The sequence below is a fragment of the Thunnus maccoyii genome, chromosome 15, assembly GCF_910596095.1.
Source record: "Thunnus maccoyii chromosome 15, fThuMac1.1, whole genome shotgun sequence".
NCBI classification, from domain to species: Eukaryota; Metazoa; Chordata; class Actinopteri; order Scombriformes; family Scombridae; genus Thunnus; species Thunnus maccoyii.
In genome coordinates this window covers 16,109,176-16,128,229 of record NC_056547.1, presented here as the reverse complement: position 1 = coordinate 16,128,229, position 19,054 = coordinate 16,109,176, and the positions used below count along the sequence as shown (strand labels likewise).

At 39.9% G+C, this 19,054-nt stretch overlaps 1 protein-coding gene across 3 annotated transcripts in view; it reads left to right on the top strand.

The window, feature by feature from the left end:
• atxn1a (ataxin 1a) overlaps window positions 1-19,054 on the top strand; it is a 99,581-nt gene that overhangs the window by 64,576 nt on the left and 15,951 nt on the right. For 2 of the 3 annotated variants that reach the window (XM_042436527.1, XM_042436526.1), the window contains one exon: window positions 2,603-2,718. The gene's annotated coding sequence lies outside the window, so the exon portion shown is untranslated. Of the gene's footprint in view, window positions 1-2,602; window positions 2,719-14,826; window positions 15,031-19,054 lie in introns of those variants that run through there. The other variant, XM_042436528.1, reaches the window with a different exon arrangement.

Genomic DNA, 19,054 nt, shown 5'->3' with positions numbered 1-19,054 from the left:
ACCATTCCTGACTAATTTAGCATGCCTGATTTCTGGATTGGACATGATGGATTGAGACAAAGTGTATAGTTGTGTGTGTGTGTGTGTGTGTGTGTGTGTGACAGAAAGCATACACTGAGGGTGGTATGTGTGTGTTGTGAAGAAGAAGCTTTGAATCAGGCTGAAAAGCATTTAAATTCACCGTACATCTTCATAAACAATCAAACATCACTGCAAAACAAGTATTAGGAATGGGTGAAAACACTATTTTAAACTGTAGAATCTGTTTCACTTATGTTATTTTAAGAGTTTTCACTTTTATTACTGCAACAGAGCCACCTGTGGAAGTGAGAATTTCAATAACTAAATCCTGGCACTGATGCTTTTATGTAACATTATTTTAATATTAATGCCAGCTCAATACTTTGTTATTCTGTATATAAATGGATTTAATATGTTTGCATTGTAGTTGAGCTTATGAGTTGTTATAAATAGTTTAAAAAGTTCATTTGTAATTTTGTAGATTAGTTACATGTTTGTCTTGATCAGAGGTCAGGAATGGGATACTGCATTGTCCCCATTTAGGTGAACACACCCTACTTCAAAAATGTACTTAACATTTTTTCCTTGAAAGACCTTAGGGACGTTTGTTTGACATGGAGTAACATCTAAACCTGACATCTGTAAAGACTATCAGGTATCATAGTATTTTCCCTGAAAGTTGGATAGAGTTTTGGAATGAAATCCTCATTCTCTGTCCTGCTTTACTCTGCCCTCCCTTCTCACTATCCACCCTCCTCCCTTTTATGACATTTTTCAGCTTTCCATACTCCCCGCTGTGCCTCGCTGGCGGAGCCAGTGTTGTTCTCCCAGTGAGTTTATATCTGCCTCTTCTCTGCCACCATCTGTTTCTCTCTCTGCCTCTCTATCGCCTCTCTCTCTCTCTCTGTCTGCTTTCTGCCCTCTCTCTATTCTCTCCATCTGTCTTCCTTTCTGCCACCTCTGGATCTCTACTTTTTCCTTACTCTTTTAACTTTTATGCCATTCCTCACTCTATGTTACCATCTCTTCTTTCTTTGTCTCCTCCTCTCTTGAGTTCTCTCTTTCCTTTTTAATACCATATGATGGATTCCTTTGCCAGTTGGTGTTTGGTAATCTGTGGCATCATTCCCCATCTATTTTCTTCGTTCTCTTCTCTCTTTATTACACACTAACCCCACTGCTTTCTGTAGGTAGCCAGGGTGGACAGTGGCAGTTTCATGTGTGTGTGTGTGTATATGCTTAACCTCCTGTCACTCCCATCTGTAGCCCATTGTGGAAACATAAAGATTTTCCTATGTCTCCCATACAAGACATTCTTTCTTTCTTATAATGCGTCTGTCTCACTCTGCCATTATCATATCTCATTTCCACTGTAGCTCTCGATCCCTTGTGGGATAGAGTCGTCGTGCATACATAAAAAAGCGTGCATGGAATGATATATTTTACTATTACTAATGTAATACACAAACAAAGCCAGCCACATTCTCTAATTCCCATGTCTGCCTTCCATAAAACATTAACAGTCACAGCTAGACAGCTGCGCATACACTCCTCCCTACTTCTTTCCTTGTTTTCAGACATGTAAGAAGTGGGTCAGTAGGATGTTTGATGACCCACACACCTCCACACACATCCCAAAAAAAATTCACAGACACACAAGCGCACACACTGCAGCTGACTAAACAGCAGGGAACACGTCTCTCGTATCCCCGTAACATCCCCATCATTCCACCACAACCTGCCTAATTAGTCCCACAGAGTGTGCGCACGCTGTCGACGATCAGCCGGTCTGTCTCTTATGCCGGTGTGTGGGTGTCTGCTTAAGTCAGCTTGTTGCACATTTGATGTCTTTAAAGATGCTCTGGATTTTTTTTTTTTTTTTTTTTGTGTGTGTGAATATGTCAGATCCTGTTTATAAGGGTGACCTGTATTTGCATTGCAGTTTTTAAAACAACAACAACACTTTGCAGCGATTGTAAAGCTGCACAAAGAAAGGACACACAGACAAAATGTCAAACAAGAGCAAGGTTTAAAACACTTACTGTAAGCAAGAACATTCAACAGGAAGATATGACATGTACAGCAGTAATAAAAGCTACTTAGTATGAGAAATGCTGCACTTTTTGATTGACAAGACCTTTTTTTATGTTTAACATTATAGACTGTATAGACACATTTTATTTATTTATTTGCACAGTAAATTGCAGGCCTACTCTTTTTTTCCTCTTCAACTCAATTAAATTTTCAGATGCACCTTTGTCATAATCCTCATAACTAACCATCACAGTAGTGCTTTTGTCATGATTTACTGTCAGATGTGTACATATCAGCACCTACAGTGTCATTTTAAAGAAACCTTTTGTTTGCTGCTGCGACTCTATTTGTAACAAGTTGTGAGAATCCCATATATCTTTTTTTGTGCATATATGGATCAAAGCTGAGTTACAAGTGTTACTTTGTTAAATAAACCTTGTGATGCATCCTCAGTTGTGTGCCCAAATACATTCTGCCGTGTGTTGTACAGTTAAAAAAAAGTCCTTTCCCCAGTTCAGTTTTAACTTGTGTTGTTTTCATCCACCAGGGAGTGCTGAGTCCCTGAGTCAACACACTGCATTCTGGGATAGTCTGGAACCCTCTCCATGGGCTGTACCACCTGCTGACAAACCAGGGGGGTCTGGAGAAGTGGTGTTGAATGAGGTGAGAAAGTCCGTGTCCCTCCTGCAAACATGTTCTGTGTCTATATCATGGTATTTTGTGAATAGTTGGAACCCATATCGTGTTTTTAGTCGAGCTTGAATTGAAGTTGCACTTGACAAGCTAGAGGACAGTAGTAAACGTCTTACTGCTGAATCATTACTAACACAGTGCCACCATGTTGGTATTCCAGTATAAAAGCTGTTAGTCTTACTGTCATGTTTAATTTGATGTTATTAGTTCTGACATCAAGGGCTTTTCAGCCCTGTATTCTCTCCATCGCCAAGAGCCTTGTTTTGCTGATAAACCTGTCACCCTGGTCACAGCACAGATGCATGTAAAGTAAAGTGTATTTGATTTTAATGTGAGGGAAGTGGCGGCTCATCATGTGTACAGCTCACTGTGAATGAGCCAAGGTTTTCCCTCTGTGTAGTGTTGAGCCGCAGCACGTCGCAAGTGTGTGGGTGGGTTCAAATTAGTGGCTTACTCTTCTAATCCCCATTCGCTGTCATGCAATATAATGAGCTCACCAAACAATATGGTAGACGACTTAATCCTTCACCCACTCTTTTACATTTGCTGAAAGGTTAAAGGAAAACTGTCAGAAAGATAAGAACGCATCATTTAGTCACTGAAATGAAGCCTGTGGGCCTCGCAACTAAGTTTGTTTCCTGCCTACGCTGTGATTGGAGGAGAGGAGTTTTTAGAGTAAGGGAACGCTAGTCTGCCTAGTGACAGTGTGTTTGTTTGTGAAGCTGCATCTCTGTTGGAGCAGCAATATATTTTCATGCATAGCACCTTCAGGAACCAGTTAGTGAGGGGTCTTCCTGCGAGAATTGCTTATTGGCAGTGCTGAGAATGCGAAAAACACCCTATAAATAATGTCTCTGTAAGGCCTGAGGAGGGGGGGATGTATTGGAGTTTATGTCTTTGGGTTTGGGTTTGGATCTGATTCTAAGTATGTTCAGTAATTAATTTCTTTGTAAACAAATCTGCCACTTTTTTTTTTTTTTATAATTAGTAGCAACCGACATGCTACAACTATGCTGTTTCTTCTCTGAATTACTCACAACACGCGCAGTCTTTTTGTGGTTATATTGATCCCCAGAGAAGAAATTCTCTTTTCGATTCCTCCCTTCCACAGGGAAGTAAGAACACAGGGTCAGCTGCAGAATCACACCTTCGGTGCTGCTGGTGATTATCTTGCTCGCAGACATTTCAGCAGAGTAAATGCTTGAGGTCAATGATTTGAATTCAGGCCTTCTGGTTGATGGATAGTCTCTCTTTTCACTATAAGGCATTTTCCCAGTGAGTCATAGAAAATCAATATGAACAAACATTTAAAGTTTTCAAGTTCTCTCCCACAGATTGCCTTGAATGTTATTTTCCGCTTGCTTCTTTGCCCGAGGGATACTCTGCATGTCTGTTTACAGCCATTATGAACAATAAACAGTTGGACCTGGGTGACTTTAATAAGAAACACGAACCAACCTCCACCAGGCATCTGCACACAGAGTGGGAGATTACTGTTTGAATTTACTGGTGTGTCAACATACTAATTGGCAGGTGAAGTCTCAAGGCAGCACTGATCTGTCCAGCTATAAGCTAATAATATGCATCACAAACTAATTAAAAACATTGCATTCTTCCAGTGTACAGGCATCAACAGTGCAGACATTAAAAAAGTAATACCGGGCAGCCTCCACTGTTCTGGACAGCAACATCAGAAGTCATTGCTAAATTAATTTGCTTAATAATTTCTTTGCATGAATGAATGATATGCAATCTAACTCGGCTAAGTAGGAAACAGTGGAGTGGTTTTCACATTTTTTGGTGGTTTAACAAATCATTTGGTCACAAATATTTAGGATATGTCGGTTGACTTAATGTTGAAGTCCTTAGAGATGCATATTTTTGAGGAGGAGATAAGTAATTCATACTAAAAAAGGTTATTTTGTTTTTAAGACAAACATTGAAGTATTCAACTACCTCCTTTGTGATAACCAGCTGTGAATGAGGTTAAAGTGTTCCCTACAGTGTGTCCGTGCTTTGGAGTGGAAACCCTGTTGCTCCCTGTTATTCTGTTGCCTCAACATTTGGTGCCTCTCAATGGGAGTAGGGAGTGCACTCTAGTCCTCTTCTTTTTCTGCCAGTCTATTGCTTTTTCACACAAACATGCTTGTTTAAGTGTACACATACACACATGAATCATGTACATACACAGAGAGAGCACTCTCATTTACCCCACAGGGAGCAGCGAGTTTGGAGAGTGCTGCGGTTTCCCTGCCGAAATCTCTGTATGTATGTTACACGCTGCTCTCTCTTTCTCTTTCTCTCCCACGCGCTCCCTCCTTCAGTCTCTCTCTTTCCCTTTCAGTTCATTTCAGTCCAATTCAGTGACATTTTGATCAAAAACATATTCTTAAATATCTCAGGAAGAGAGGCTTAAATATTTTTCTCTTTCTGTCTTCTCAAATTTAAATTTGCTGTATTACCATGACCATATGTACAGTAACGTTAAACCATGTTGTACAAAGATTACAATGTAATTACAGTCATTACAGAATGTCTGTCTTTTTCACTGTCTCCTTCGCACTATCACTCTCTTTCTTGTTGGATCCAAAGAGTAAAAAGTGTGAGTGCTTGTGTTTGTGGGTGTGTGGGTGTGTGGGTGAGAGAGAGAGAGAGAGTAGAGAGAGGGAGAGTCGGTGCTATTCTTGGCTGGTTGGGGAAGTCTTGGCTCCCTGGCGTATGGGAAAAGTGCTCTTGGCAAGTCTTGAACCCAGGCATTCCATTATGCTGTCCTGTCGAAACACACACATAGAACACACAAACTTGTTTTTGTCGCTTAGGAGGACATTGCACTGACTTACATTCATTCTCTGGAGACTTAACCATAAATGCAACCCTAACCTTAACCCGAAAAAAAAACCAAGCGTAACCTTAAAATGTAATGGTTTATCTTGTTTACACAGACGCACACCTAAGTGACTGAAGTGCGCATTTACACGCTCATTTGTTACAAACTGCAGAGTTTTTGGAGTTTCTTCCAGTCTCTCTCTCTCTCTCTCTCTCTCTCTCTCTCTCTCTCTCCCTCTCACACACACATACACACAAACGTCTACAGCACATGCATGCACACACACACAGACAGCGAGGAGAAAGTGCGGTCTCAAAAGAGAGATTTCTAGTAGTTCTACATTATGCCCTGAGGCCCAAAGCAAGAGTTTCACCGTCACTCACTCACACACACACACACACATACACACACATAGCATTCTGCACTACATCCTTGAATCAATTGCCTAAGGAGTGGGAGGTTGTCTGCATGACTTGTATCAGCTAATAGATCTCTTAAGTATCTTTCTCAGTGTCCCTTTCTCTCTCTCTCTCTCTCTCTCTCTTTGTCCCTCTCACTGCAGTGCTACTACAAGGTGACATCACTGTCTCACTCCATCTTTTTCCTGATCCTCCCTCATTTCCTATGTTTTTTTTTTATTCTGCTCTCCCCTCTCCTCCTCCCTGTGTCCTTTTCTCATCTGCTCTTTTTATGTGTCCCTCATAAAATCAATTTTTCTCACACTCTATTTCTTCTTTCTTCCACTGTAAATCCTTGCGTAACGGATGTCAAACTATGAACAGTCGCAGTAAATATTGGGTTTTACGATTGAAATGGGGTCAGGGTCAAAGGGTATTGTGTCTCATAAGGATACAGCCACCTTCAAGCAGACGGTGTGTGTGTGTGTGCGTGTGTGTCAGCCCATGAGACAGCTGCATGCAAACAGAAGAATTTTGCACACAAATTATCCTTTGTGGTTAAAGCACACACACACACACACACATACGTGCGCAAGCATAAAGCGGTTGCTGGTCTTTCCTCAGTTTGAAAAGGCCCACCCAGAGAATGTCACTGAGATGGAATTTCCTTTCATCTGGGTTTGTGTGTACAATGTGTGTGTGCACAAATAAATGCTGAAAATAAGGATGTTGAAAGAAAATGAAAGAATAGTTGGAAAAGTCACACAAGCAATGAGAAGCCAGTGTGGTCAGTCAGTCTGTCTGCTTTTTTCTTTTCTCTGTACTGTGAAGTATTCAGCAGTTGGAGTGAAGCTTCTCCTCCTTAAGCATGGGCAGTGTGAGTGTATATTTCAATATTTCAACAGTAGCCTGCATATGCAAGCTGGTTAGTTAAGACAGGATAAGGTGGTAAGTACGTGGCTGTACATATTAACAGTGTATGTATGTTGTTAGTTACAGAATGCTGCAATGCAAAAGCTTCCTTTGACTTTGTTATGTGATGTTTTGACAGTACAGGTCCTCCCAAGGCAAATACCCACAGGAAGGAAATGAGTACTACTGTATATAGCAAAATGACCAGTGACATCATAATCATCTAATCACATTAATGTGTGTGATGACATCCTCATCCCAAGGGAACTAAAAACATTAATATGAATAGATACACAAGTACAATTCAAAGGAGCCTTGCACAAATTTCTAATCAATAAGTCAAAATGATGCGCTCATTTTGTTTAAGTAATGAGTAATGGAAGGTAGGTTGACAAGAGACACTAGGGGGCAACACGAGTAATTAAAAATATGTATAGTGCATCAAATGATATTAATATAAATAGACAAAATCTCAAATCTTTATTATTTCAAGTACCGATAGTCCTGTGTTGGATGAAATGGTAACATTGGAAGTCTAACATTTAGTCAAGGAATCATGGAAGATCACAGTTCCTCATCAAAGAGGAGTTAGACTGAGAAATAACCTGGTGTGTGTACACATATGAGTCAGTTTTCCAGCTGGTTGTCGTGTGTGTGCATTCGTTTTAAACTCATTTTTGAAGTATCCCGTGTGGCTTTAATTGCATAATATAATTTTGTGTGGTTTTTTTGTCCCTACATGGGTCTCTAGAAATACAGGCAGTGTACCCCCCTGATTAAATGCACAATGTCTTGGTGATGGGTTACCATCCATATTTTAGTTATTCATAGACCAAAAAAACTAGCAAAGCCATTTAATGTCCCAGTTTTCTGTCATATTGTACAGTATTTCCAGTTGATCACAGACTTGTTGCAACATGACACATTGTCCCTTTGCTGACAGAGCACACAAAACAATCTTTACATAAAAATTGCCCAATTCATTGGAGCTATTTTCTTCTCTGGGAGCCTCATGGCAATCATCGTCATAAGATACATGTGACTGTATACAGTAGAATGAATTGACATGAGTATGGTTTTGTGTATTTTGTTCATCAGGCAGTGTTTGGCTTGCACAGTAGACACACTGCTGGGCAGCATGCAGACACCCTTGGAGTGTGTTGTGATTGTGTGTGTGTGTGTGTGTGTGTGTGTGTTCCTGGCTGTGGAATTTGTTTGTTTGGATGATGACTGAGTTCTGTATGGCTCCGGTGTGTACTGCATGCATGTCCTGTTGAGTCTCAAGGGTGTATGGTGTGTGTTTGTGTTGAGCAGAGGGCTTTGATGAATGTGTGTGAGTCTGCATGCTCACCTAGTGCTGCTGCCTGTCTGACATTTTTGTCCGTGCGCCTTTGAAAAGGTGGAACACATTATTCACAGACAAGGACACATGCTGAGCAGTCGCCCACCTCTCCTTCATCCACACAATGTCCGCTGCCATGCCCATTCATGCCAATTAGTGCCAGTCTGCCTGCCTATTCCCATTACAGCGGGGCAGTTCACCTTCAGTGAACACAACAGTATGGTTGTCCGTCCTCGATGCGGACACATGCAGTCTCCATCAGGAAAAAAAAAACATTTGAGTGTGTTCTTTTCTTTAATAGTGTGTGTGTGTGAGCGCTGACAAGCACATACAGAGGCAGTGTTCAGTTGTGTGCATTACCATTTGTCTCTGCAGGCATTCTGTTAAGCGCTGTGCACCCAGCAGCCCATCAGAGTTACACATCCCACACCTGTCAGACTTCCGTCAACCTGACTTCAGCTAAGAAATTATCACACTTTCGTCATCTGAATCTGATTGCCTGCTTGCATTTCTCACCATGTCCTACCTAGTGGTGGAAAGTAACTAAGTACATTTACTCAATTGCTGTACTTAATTAGAATTTTGAGGTACTTGTACTTCACTTGAGTATTTCCATTTGATGCTATTTTATACTTCCACTCCACTACATTTCAGAGGGGAATATTGTACTTTCTACTCCACTACATTTATTTGACAGCTTTAGTTACTTTTCAAATGAAAATTTGACACAATGGATAATATAACAAGCTTTTAAAATACAATGTAAAGCACATCAAATTGCCTTGTTGTTGAAATGTACTATACAAATAAACTTGCCTTGCCTTGCTTACAACACATTGTTAAAGATGAAACCAGTGCTTTCCAACCTTTTTGGCTTTTGACATCTTACAAAAAGCAGTGTGTAGTCAGGGTCACATTTCAGATGTCTATGAGTTGTTAACAGCTCCACCAAATAGTGATTTTTCCCTCTAAACTTGTCACATGGTTTCATTTCAATAAATGTTCAAATGATCCAATATTTCATCAAAAATCAAAGATTTTTCCTCTCCCATTAATCATCTCACGACCACTCAGATTTATCTGGTGACCCTTTGGAGGGGCACGACCCCTAGGTTGGGAACCACTGGACTAAACTAGTACATAAAATAGTGGAAACTAGCTCCACCTCCAGCAGCTACAACAGCAACATGCTGCTTACACACTGATGCTTCAGTATTAATAATCTAATGATGTCATATATAATAATACATCAGTCAGAAGGACCAAACCACTACTTTTACTGCAATACTACAAAGATTAGCTTTACAAATTGACTTTTTTGTGAATATTGAAGAAGGAAATGCATTTTAAGAGAACAATATGTTCTGTATCTTTTCACTAATGGTCTACATGTAGAGTATATGGATGTGTTTCATATACAGTAAAATCTGGCTGGATTTTAAGATATCATATAAATTGAAGATGTTTGAGGATATAGAAATGGAGGATATTTTTATTTAAAGCCATGAGGTGTTGAATTTTAAATTCTTAACTTTGGTGCCCACAAATTATGGTGTCAATAACCTGTGGCACTGTGGTACCACTACACATCTGAATCAGGGACACTAGGATAAATGGGCTAAAAAAGACATAGAGACTGACAAATTTCTACAGGATTTGCCTATTTTTTCTTCAAACCAAATCTTATGCCATCTGAATGATTTATAATTTAAAGACTGTAATCACATAAAAATTTTATACGTAGTGGATATCAAGTAAGTGAAGTTCAAGTCCAAACTTAACTTTGATATCTAAAAAGGCAATTCACTCATCTGCAAAATATCAAATATCTGCAAATGTCTCCAGTTATTTTTTCCAGTTCCAGTGAAAGGCTAGATTAAGCCAATAAATCACAGTTACACATTACATATTCTCCATATTCAAATTTGTAAAGTGAGTGACATTCGGTGTTAATGCCAGTTTTCTGTTGAAGGCATGAACTAAGGAAAGACAGGTGGTTAGGTAGGACAAATAAATGAATGGTGTAATGATGAATGGATGTGTTTTTGATTTATTTGTCACTTTTCTCTCTCTCCTTTTTTCTGTCCTTTACTTTCCTCTCCGCAATTGTCCCTTTAAAAAAAAAAACAAATCTATTTTTCTCTCTTTCCAACTTCCCCCCCTTCCCCTCGCACATTTCTCTTTTACTGTCTTTTGTGCAGTAACACACATCCTCTGAGTAGGATTATACATCGTGTTTGAAATCATATTTTGATGTTTATGTCTGTGTTTGCCCTTTGAATGAGTGTGTTGGACTTTTGCCTGCATATTTGTGCGTCTGTGATGGCTGCTTTTGTTTGTGTATAACCCTGTGTGTTTCAAGCGTTGTATGTGTGTGACAATGAAAGAGAGAGTATCAGTTCATGTTCGGGTGTGTGCACATGTGCACGTCTGCATCATGCATGTTTGCATATTTACGCATTTGCGTGTATGTGTGTGTGTGTGTGTGTGTGTGTGTGTGTGTGTGTGTGTGTGCTCACTAGGATTATACAGCAATAGAGGAGCTTAGCAGTGATTTGCCCATCCATTCCAGTCCCTCCCTAATCCTATACACACACTCATGCATACTTCTTTGTGTGTGTGTGTATGTGTGAGTGTGTGTGTGTGTGTGTGTGAGAGAGACTAGCAAGGATCTAATAGTGTGTGTGGATTAGTAGGTTTGTGAATGGGATGTGGCTTGGGCAGAAGTAGCACGCTACACTGCCAGTAAGTTAACGCAGCCTGGCAGAGGGTTTGTGAGAGAGACAGAGAGATGGAAAAAAAAAAGTTAAATTTATTTTTAGTGTGTGTAAATGGCCACAGTTCAGAGGGCAATGTTAACATGTTTATGTAATAATTACAAAAGGTTATGAATTATAGAGTTTGAACAGTATGTTGGTGGCCCTCGTTGCAGTGTGTGTGCGTGTTGGGTATGTGACCATTAGGTGGCTCTGCACCTGCTTTCTCACAGGCTCCTGCACTTGCACAGTCACACATACACACACACACAGACAGATGGAAAGACACAGATAAACAAGAGAGCCGAGACTTTCGCTGACAGAGACAGAGGGGGGGCATAGATGGGTAAAGAGAGTGTAGGATGCCGTTGTCATAACCGCAGCGTGTGCGAAGTTTGCATGGGCGACCGAGAGCGCGAGAGAGTCTGTGTGTGTGTGTGTGTGTGTGCGGTAGAGAGAGAAGAGAAGTCTGTGATATGTATATGGGTGTGTGTGTATATATAGAAGCTTTTCATCAGTTTCCTTAGTGACTGGCTGTGACTGAGACGGTTCTCTGCTCTGCAGAAAGACAGAAGGAATGAAATAGGGAGCAGTATTTGTGGAAGATTTCAGTGCACTTGACATTTCATAGATTCACTTCTTATGAGGTGGTTATTGACTGAGGTTTGATGTTATTAGTCAGTTATTATGATGAACCCATAGCTAATATTTTCATTTAAACTGTCAGTGTGGTCAATCTTGACTACTTGCTTCTGAAAAGTATAAACCTGAAGAAATTACAAAAGAGAAAATTACAGGATTTGTTTTCATTTTTTTCTACTGCATATGGGTCAGCATAATACCACAAGTAAAAATATTTCAGTAAGTTATAATTTCATTTTATGAAAAATGGAATAGAGTCAAGATATCTGCTTTCAAAGAACACTTTTCAAGTTTCCCATGTTATTCTCCAGATCCAGCTATATGAAAAAGCTTAGTGACCTCATGTAATGAGTATAAAATACATCAGTCATGAAGAGATGTAAATTTTGAGGAGGTGACAGCTTTATAGAGACATATTTAAGCTCAGGGACAATAAAATATGGGTTTTGCAGGAGAAGTGAAAGTCAACTGTGGCAGGTTCTGATCGAATGGTGATATTTTAGACATTTAGTGATGTTCTCCAGGCTCTAAAACAGGTTTCTTGGTTGAAATGGTTAGCCAATGGGGAACATCTGAAGAAAATTGATATTTATGTGGTTCTTGACTGTTGGGTTAATGTAAAGAGCAGACATTTGTGTTTTCAGACATGATTGAAGGGCGTTGACATGCGATCACCTTCGCCAGACTGAGAAAGTTTTAGATGGAGAGACAGAGCGGCTGAACAAAGAGAGACATTACAGAGAAATAACTAAAATCACCATTCAAAAAGTTAAAATCTCTCATAAGTGATTCTCTCTTTTTCTCATCTCTTTTTGCTTGTTCTCCACCTCCGCTTTCCTTCTTTCTCTCTCTCTCGCACTGCTTTCACTTGACTGCAGATTGTAAACAAACCCACACAAATGAATTATGATTAAATACCGAGAGTCTCCAATTAGCTGCCAAGGCAACAGACGAGTGTTGCTGTGCTGCTGAGGTCACCTGACAAAATGAAACGGACTGTGAAACAAATGCACTGTCTAGTCTGGTTTTCTCTCAGTGCCTGCTGGTTTGTCTCTCTGTCTGTGTCTCATTCTTGTGTATCTTCTATCTGTGAATGCTTCTTTACTTCGGTCCGGGGCTCTGATATAAAGCTAAAACAATTTCTTAATCTGACTAATTGTTTTAGTGATATTAAACAATACAGCAGTGGTTTGTGTGCAATAAATACAAGACAAATTGACTCGTTAAAGGTTAAAACACCTAGATAATATCCCAATAGTGACTCTAAAACAGGAACTGTATCTTTAATATGAATATTATACCAACAGAAAGTCCTAGAAGAGCAACGTCAGAGTACTGCTATTCTGCTTGATTGACAAATGTTGTCAGAAGCATCACAGCACTGAGTGCCTATCACCAAAAATGCCTTCCAAAATATAATAAAAAAAACAACACACAAAGAACTCGCAGATTACCACTTTTCAATCCTCTTATCCATCCAAGCCTCTTGGGTACATTTTATATGTTCTTTTTGTCCCCTTTATCAGTATTAAAAGCAAACTTTTGAAATGTCTTCTGTCTACTAGTGAAACACTCCATGAATATCCCAAGCTGAACATTGGATTGATATCAAGCTAACAGGAAGACCAACCAACACAAACAGGATGTCTTTTTTAGTGCATGTTTAGACTCAGTCAGTCTAGCGGGAATCATTACAGTATACTGCATGTGTGTGCTGTTCTGTGAGCGAGTGCTCGTTTCTTCCCTGTGCGTGCTACATCTCTTAGCATTGAGGAGCACATTTCATCTATATTTACTTCCAAATGGTCTTTTAACTAGGTCAGCTAACTAACGGAAATAGACTACTGTATGCCTGTCAGTGAGGCAATCAGTCGTGACATCTAGTGGTCCAAAGGAGGAAGTGCAGCCTTGTTGAATCTGAACAGGACACCTAATGAAACTGCAAAAGAGGAAAAATAGATACGGGTACTGATGTCGCTTCTGTCATTGAACTCACTGTATTCTGTGTCTTTGTGTACAGACACACACATATGAGTGAGTGTAATTGCACAGTATTTGGTATGTAAGTATGTGTATGTCTCTATCTGTTTTTTTGTATGTGCTTGTGTATTGATGATACAATGTAGTTCTGAAACAACTAGTCGAATACTTGATTAGTTGATCCACAAAAAAATGATTGAACCGCAGTGATGAATGAAGTAATTTATCATAAATACCAAACATTTGTCAGTTCCAGCTTCTCAAATGTGAGGACTTGCTGATTTTCTGTGCTTTGTGTCCTTGTAAAGAGAATATATTTATGTTTTGCACTCTTGGTGACACAAAACAAACAAAGTTTAAGATGCCTCCTCAGGCTCTGGGAATCTTTTTTCATTTTTTTACTATTTCCTGACATTTTAGCTAGGTCATCATTAATTAAAAGCTTGTGAAAAAACAACAAAAGAATCACAGTTGCGGCCCTAGATACAAGCATATGTGTATGTGCGTGTGTGTGTGTGTGTGTGTGTACATGAGCTTTCCATGTGTCCCTCTTTCACGTACTCTCTGTTTCTGTCTCTCTCTCTCTTTAATCTCTACTGCTCACTCTGTCTCTCCCTCCCTCCCTTTTTATCTCTCCCGCACTCCCCCACTCTGCCCTTCTCACTGTAACACCCTCCCTCTCTCCCCCTTTCTCTCTCTCTCTCACTCTCTCTCTCCCTCTCTCTCTCTCCCTCTTTCTCTCTCTTTCTCAGCTTGTAAGCGGTCTCTGGGCGTGCAGCCAGCTGGCGTGTGTGTGTTTTTTGAATGAATACCTGATGAAGTTGGCCGAGCGAACCGTGGGAGGGGCCCTGTGTGTGTGTGTGTGTGTGTGTGTGTATGGTGTGTGTGTGTGTGTATGTGTGTGTGTGTATGTGTATGTGTAGGGCAGACAGTGTGAGAGCTCTGGCTCTCATTCAGCCCCTTGCATAATACACGTTGGAGCTATGCATGCGGGACTCCCTCCCTGTGGGCGTGTGCAAGTGTGTGCTACCAATTTTTTTTTGTGTGTGTGTGTGTATGTGTGTGTGTGTGTGTGATCACCTGTGTGTCAGTGCGAGTGAGGGAGCTTCCTGCCTCGCTGTCAAGATTTAGGAGAGGGCTGCTGGTCCGGACAGTGTGTGAGTGTGTGGATGTGTGTGTGTGTGTGTGTGTGTGTCGGCAGTGTGGGTTTCGAGGTGAAAAAGGCCGAGAGCGGTTTGTAGCACAACTACACTGACTCTGCTCGGGATTTTCCGCTTAAGAGGGAGAGAGGGAGACAGAGAAAGACTCAGGGTGCTTTACAAGGGACACGGCAGAGCAGGAGAAGAGAGGAGGAAAGGGAGGAAAGGAAGGAATGAGAGGGGGAGAGAGAGCATGCTGCAGAAGTGGGCTACTCCTGCTACCCCGGTAAGTACACTTCACACAGTTTTGCACTCGCTCTGAATGAAGTGTGTGTGGGAGAAAAAGTCAGCATGTTTGTGTGTGGGTCCCGAACGCTTGTCTTGTTGTATCACAGTATGTCATTTGTAAGTGCGTACTGCGTCTGCCCTAGTTTTTCCTACAATCGTTGCTGCTCGTTTATCCTATTCGGCCGTCGTAATGGAAGTGTTTCCCCTCCCCGCTTGTCTTCTCTTCTCTTCTCTTCTCTCTTCTTCTCTTCTCTCTTCTTCTCTTCTCTCTTCTCTCTTCTTCTCTCCTCTCTTTCCAGTTGATCTTTTTCTTCTCAGGCTCTCCTTCTCTGTCTGTCTAACCCCCACCCCCACCCCTCCCCACCCCCACCCTCTCCAACCACCCACCAAACCTCAGGGTTGCTGAGAGGTGAGAAAGTGCAAGTCATGCAACCCTGCCTAAGTGTTTGTTTTCTGAAAGAGACTCTCTCTTTTTCTCACAGTCATTTGTTTCTCTCCATCTCTGTCTCTCTTTGTTTGTGTAACTCTTAACCACTCTCTCTCTCTCTTTCTCTCTCTCTCTCTCTCTTGCTTCTCTTTCTCTCCGTCACCCCTCCCTCTTCTCTTCCCCTGCTTCTCTAACTCTGCGTCTCCATCTGTCAATGGCAGATCCTCCATTATTCTCACACTATCTGACCATGCTCCTATATACGTGCGTGTGTGCGTGTGTGTGTGTGTGTGTTTGTTGTTGTTTGTGTGTAATCACTAGTGGAGAGTGACAGTGAATAAAGTGGCAGCCTTGTCAGAGTTCCCAGTCTGGCGAGGCTCCCTTTAATGCGCACACACGCACACACACACACACACGCACGCACATATGCAAACACACACACTAATGAAAAACTACATAGACAAAAAGCTACAGAGAGACATAGAGGAAGAAATAGAGAAGTAGAGAGAGCGACTGAGAAGTATAAGCCTGCAGCAACACTGTACTTTCCAGTTGGACTATATTTAGCAGTGAGATAACACATCACGTTGGACTTATCCCTTTGATCATGATTATGATTATGACTGGGCAATCACGCACACAGACACAGACCCAAATGCAACAGACATATGCAGCCTGTGCACACCAGTTTTTGTTTACTATGACAGGTTAATAAATGCATTTGCAAGTCAAATAGTGACATGTTGGGTAGTTGATTGACAAAAGTACATAAAGTCACTGTTCTTTTTTTTTTTATTATCATGATCTATTATTTAAATTCTTAATAAGCAAACATTCAGAGATATGACACAAACACAGACAAGAAACACAAGACAGGATACAACACACTCTGTAAACTGCTGTCCTTTGTAGTTTCCATGTTGTGATATTTCACACTGACATACTCAGTGTATCGTTTTGACAACCAGTGATTGTGGATGCTGCTAAAAATTTTGGGCCTCCTGACAAGAACAACCTTTGACAGATACAATTCCGATGTTTATTGTCACTGCTGAATCTTCGCATACTTGAATACGTAATGCAATGCATTGGTTCAAGGGAAGTTTAAATAGAGTTTTTTTGCATATAGCATGCTGGTGCTTTGCTGCTGACAACTGTCATATCAACAAGAAGTACAACAACATAATTACAGATTAATGTTGCATTTATTAAATGGGAACTTAATGTCATTGTTGCAAATATTTCAACATTTTACATAGTTTGTATTAGACCTAGACCAATAATCAGCTGATATTAGTTTATTGGAGATATATTAGTATCGGTGTACAGTCCCAGTCAAGAGTTTGGACACTTGACTCTCACTTGAATCAGAAAGTGAGTCCAAACTTTTGGCTGGTGCTGTATATGTTGGCTGATAAGTAACAAGACATTGCAATACAGAAAGGCCAAAGTAGGTTTGAGGTCATTTAGAAACAATGTCACCATCACATAGTTTTTCCACCAGAGAGCACAGACACATTTATTTTTTTAACTGTAAAATGTCCCACTCATGTATCTCAGTCACAATTAAAACAATAACAAATCTATGGGATCCATATCATATGTTATGTGTTTTATGTAAAATTACTATCAGCCAATATATCATTATTGGATTTTTTAACCTCAAAGATCCAGTATTGGTCAGGCTATAGTTTGTAGATGTGTCAGTCAGAATCATAAATGTCATGATAATGTCATGTAACGTTCCTACAAATATATATAGACCTCCAGGGCAGATACAGTCATTTCTGTACATGTATGCACTATTAATATGTCACTGAGTTGAAGAGCATTGCACACATTTAGTGCAGACAAACTTAAAATAAATCTATTATAAATCTAATACCAAAATCTTAAATTGAGGACCCGAGGGTGCCATTAAATTACAGAAGGATCAGCCTAATGAGCACAGTTTACAAGCTGTACTCCACTATACTTACTGAGAGGCTCATGTTGTATCCAGAGAAGGAATGGCTCCTTATTGAAGAGCAAAATGGGTTTTGTAAGTCAAAGTCATGTCTTGATCATATTTTATATTGTCTACAATTATAAAAAATAGAATTAGTGAAAACAAGTCAACATATGCATGCTTTATTGACCCTCAGAAGGATTTTGGATATTTGGGGATATTTTAGTTTATAGACTTATTGAGTATGAGGTGAATGGAAAATTCTACAAGGCTCTAAAAGCTCTCTACAGCGAGCCATAGCATGTGTAGGATTGAATTAGTATCACACAAGCTGGTTCCCAACCTCATCAGAGGTGAAACAAGGTGATGCTTTGTCTCCCACATTGTTTGAAATTTATATAAATGATTTGGCCAAAGAAATAAAATCTTTAAATTGTGGGCTGATGTGTGGAAAGGAAATTATAAGTATTCTTTTATATACAGATGACATAGTTTTACTATCACCATCTGAAGAAAAAATGCAACAGATACTCTCCTACACTAACAAATAGTGTAAAAAAATGGAGACTGTTTATTAACAAAAAGAAAACTGAAATAATTCACTTCAGAAAACCCTCCTTTACCCGCAGTACTTACCAATTTAAAGTTGGATCACATAAGCTAAATTATGCAGACTCATATAAATATCTCGGTTTCTATATTGAGGAACAAATGAATTTCATAAAAGGTGTTAAGGTTCTTGCTGAATCAGCAAGTAGAGCTCTGGGATGAATCATTGGTAAAAGTAAATGCGTTTTCAAACAGACTCTAAATGGTTTCAAGCTGGTCTGTGTCCTGTGCTTGATTATACTGCCTTGGTTTGGGGCTGTAGAAATATCTCTATGTGTGAATCAGTGCTGTAAGATATTTTCTGGGTGTGCGCAGATATGCACCAAAGTTGGCTATAGCGGGGGACATGGGATGGGAATCATGTGAGGCTCATTGGAAGATCAGTAATGGAATCGTTTACTTGATACGGAAGAAAGTAGGTTGAAAAGACAAATATTTATTTGGGATAAACAAATTATTGGTTCTTGGTCTAAAGATATGTGCACATTGTTCTGCAACTCAGGGTTTGGTGAGGCTTTTTTTTTAATAATGAAAAGCTCAACATTAGTTTGTTTAGACAATCTGTTTGCCAAGGGCAAAGGGCAGTGGCCTGATGATATATGGACTAAACCAAAACTGTATATTCTTACAATGATAAAAGCTGAATATGGTATGGAAAATGATGTTGTATATAATTTGTCTAAAAAGCAAAGATCTCTATGTGCCCAGCTGAAATCTGTTATTTTACCTCTGACTATTGAAATTGGACAGTATGTTAATCTAGAAGAAGAAAAGCAGAATTGTCCAATGTGGTGTCTAAATGATACGGAAAACGTTCTCTATTGGCTGTTCACATATGAAACAAAAGGATTTTGGTTTTGTTTTTATTTTGTTTATTTTATTTTCCCTTTTACACATGCTTTGTATATGCAATACTGGAAGATGTGTGTCTTGTAATCCAAGTGAGATGGGCCAAATGTTTGGAGTGAGAAATAAAAATAAAACTGAACCATGACTTTGCACCCAAAAGGTTTCTTTTAGACTTGTTTGCATTTAAGA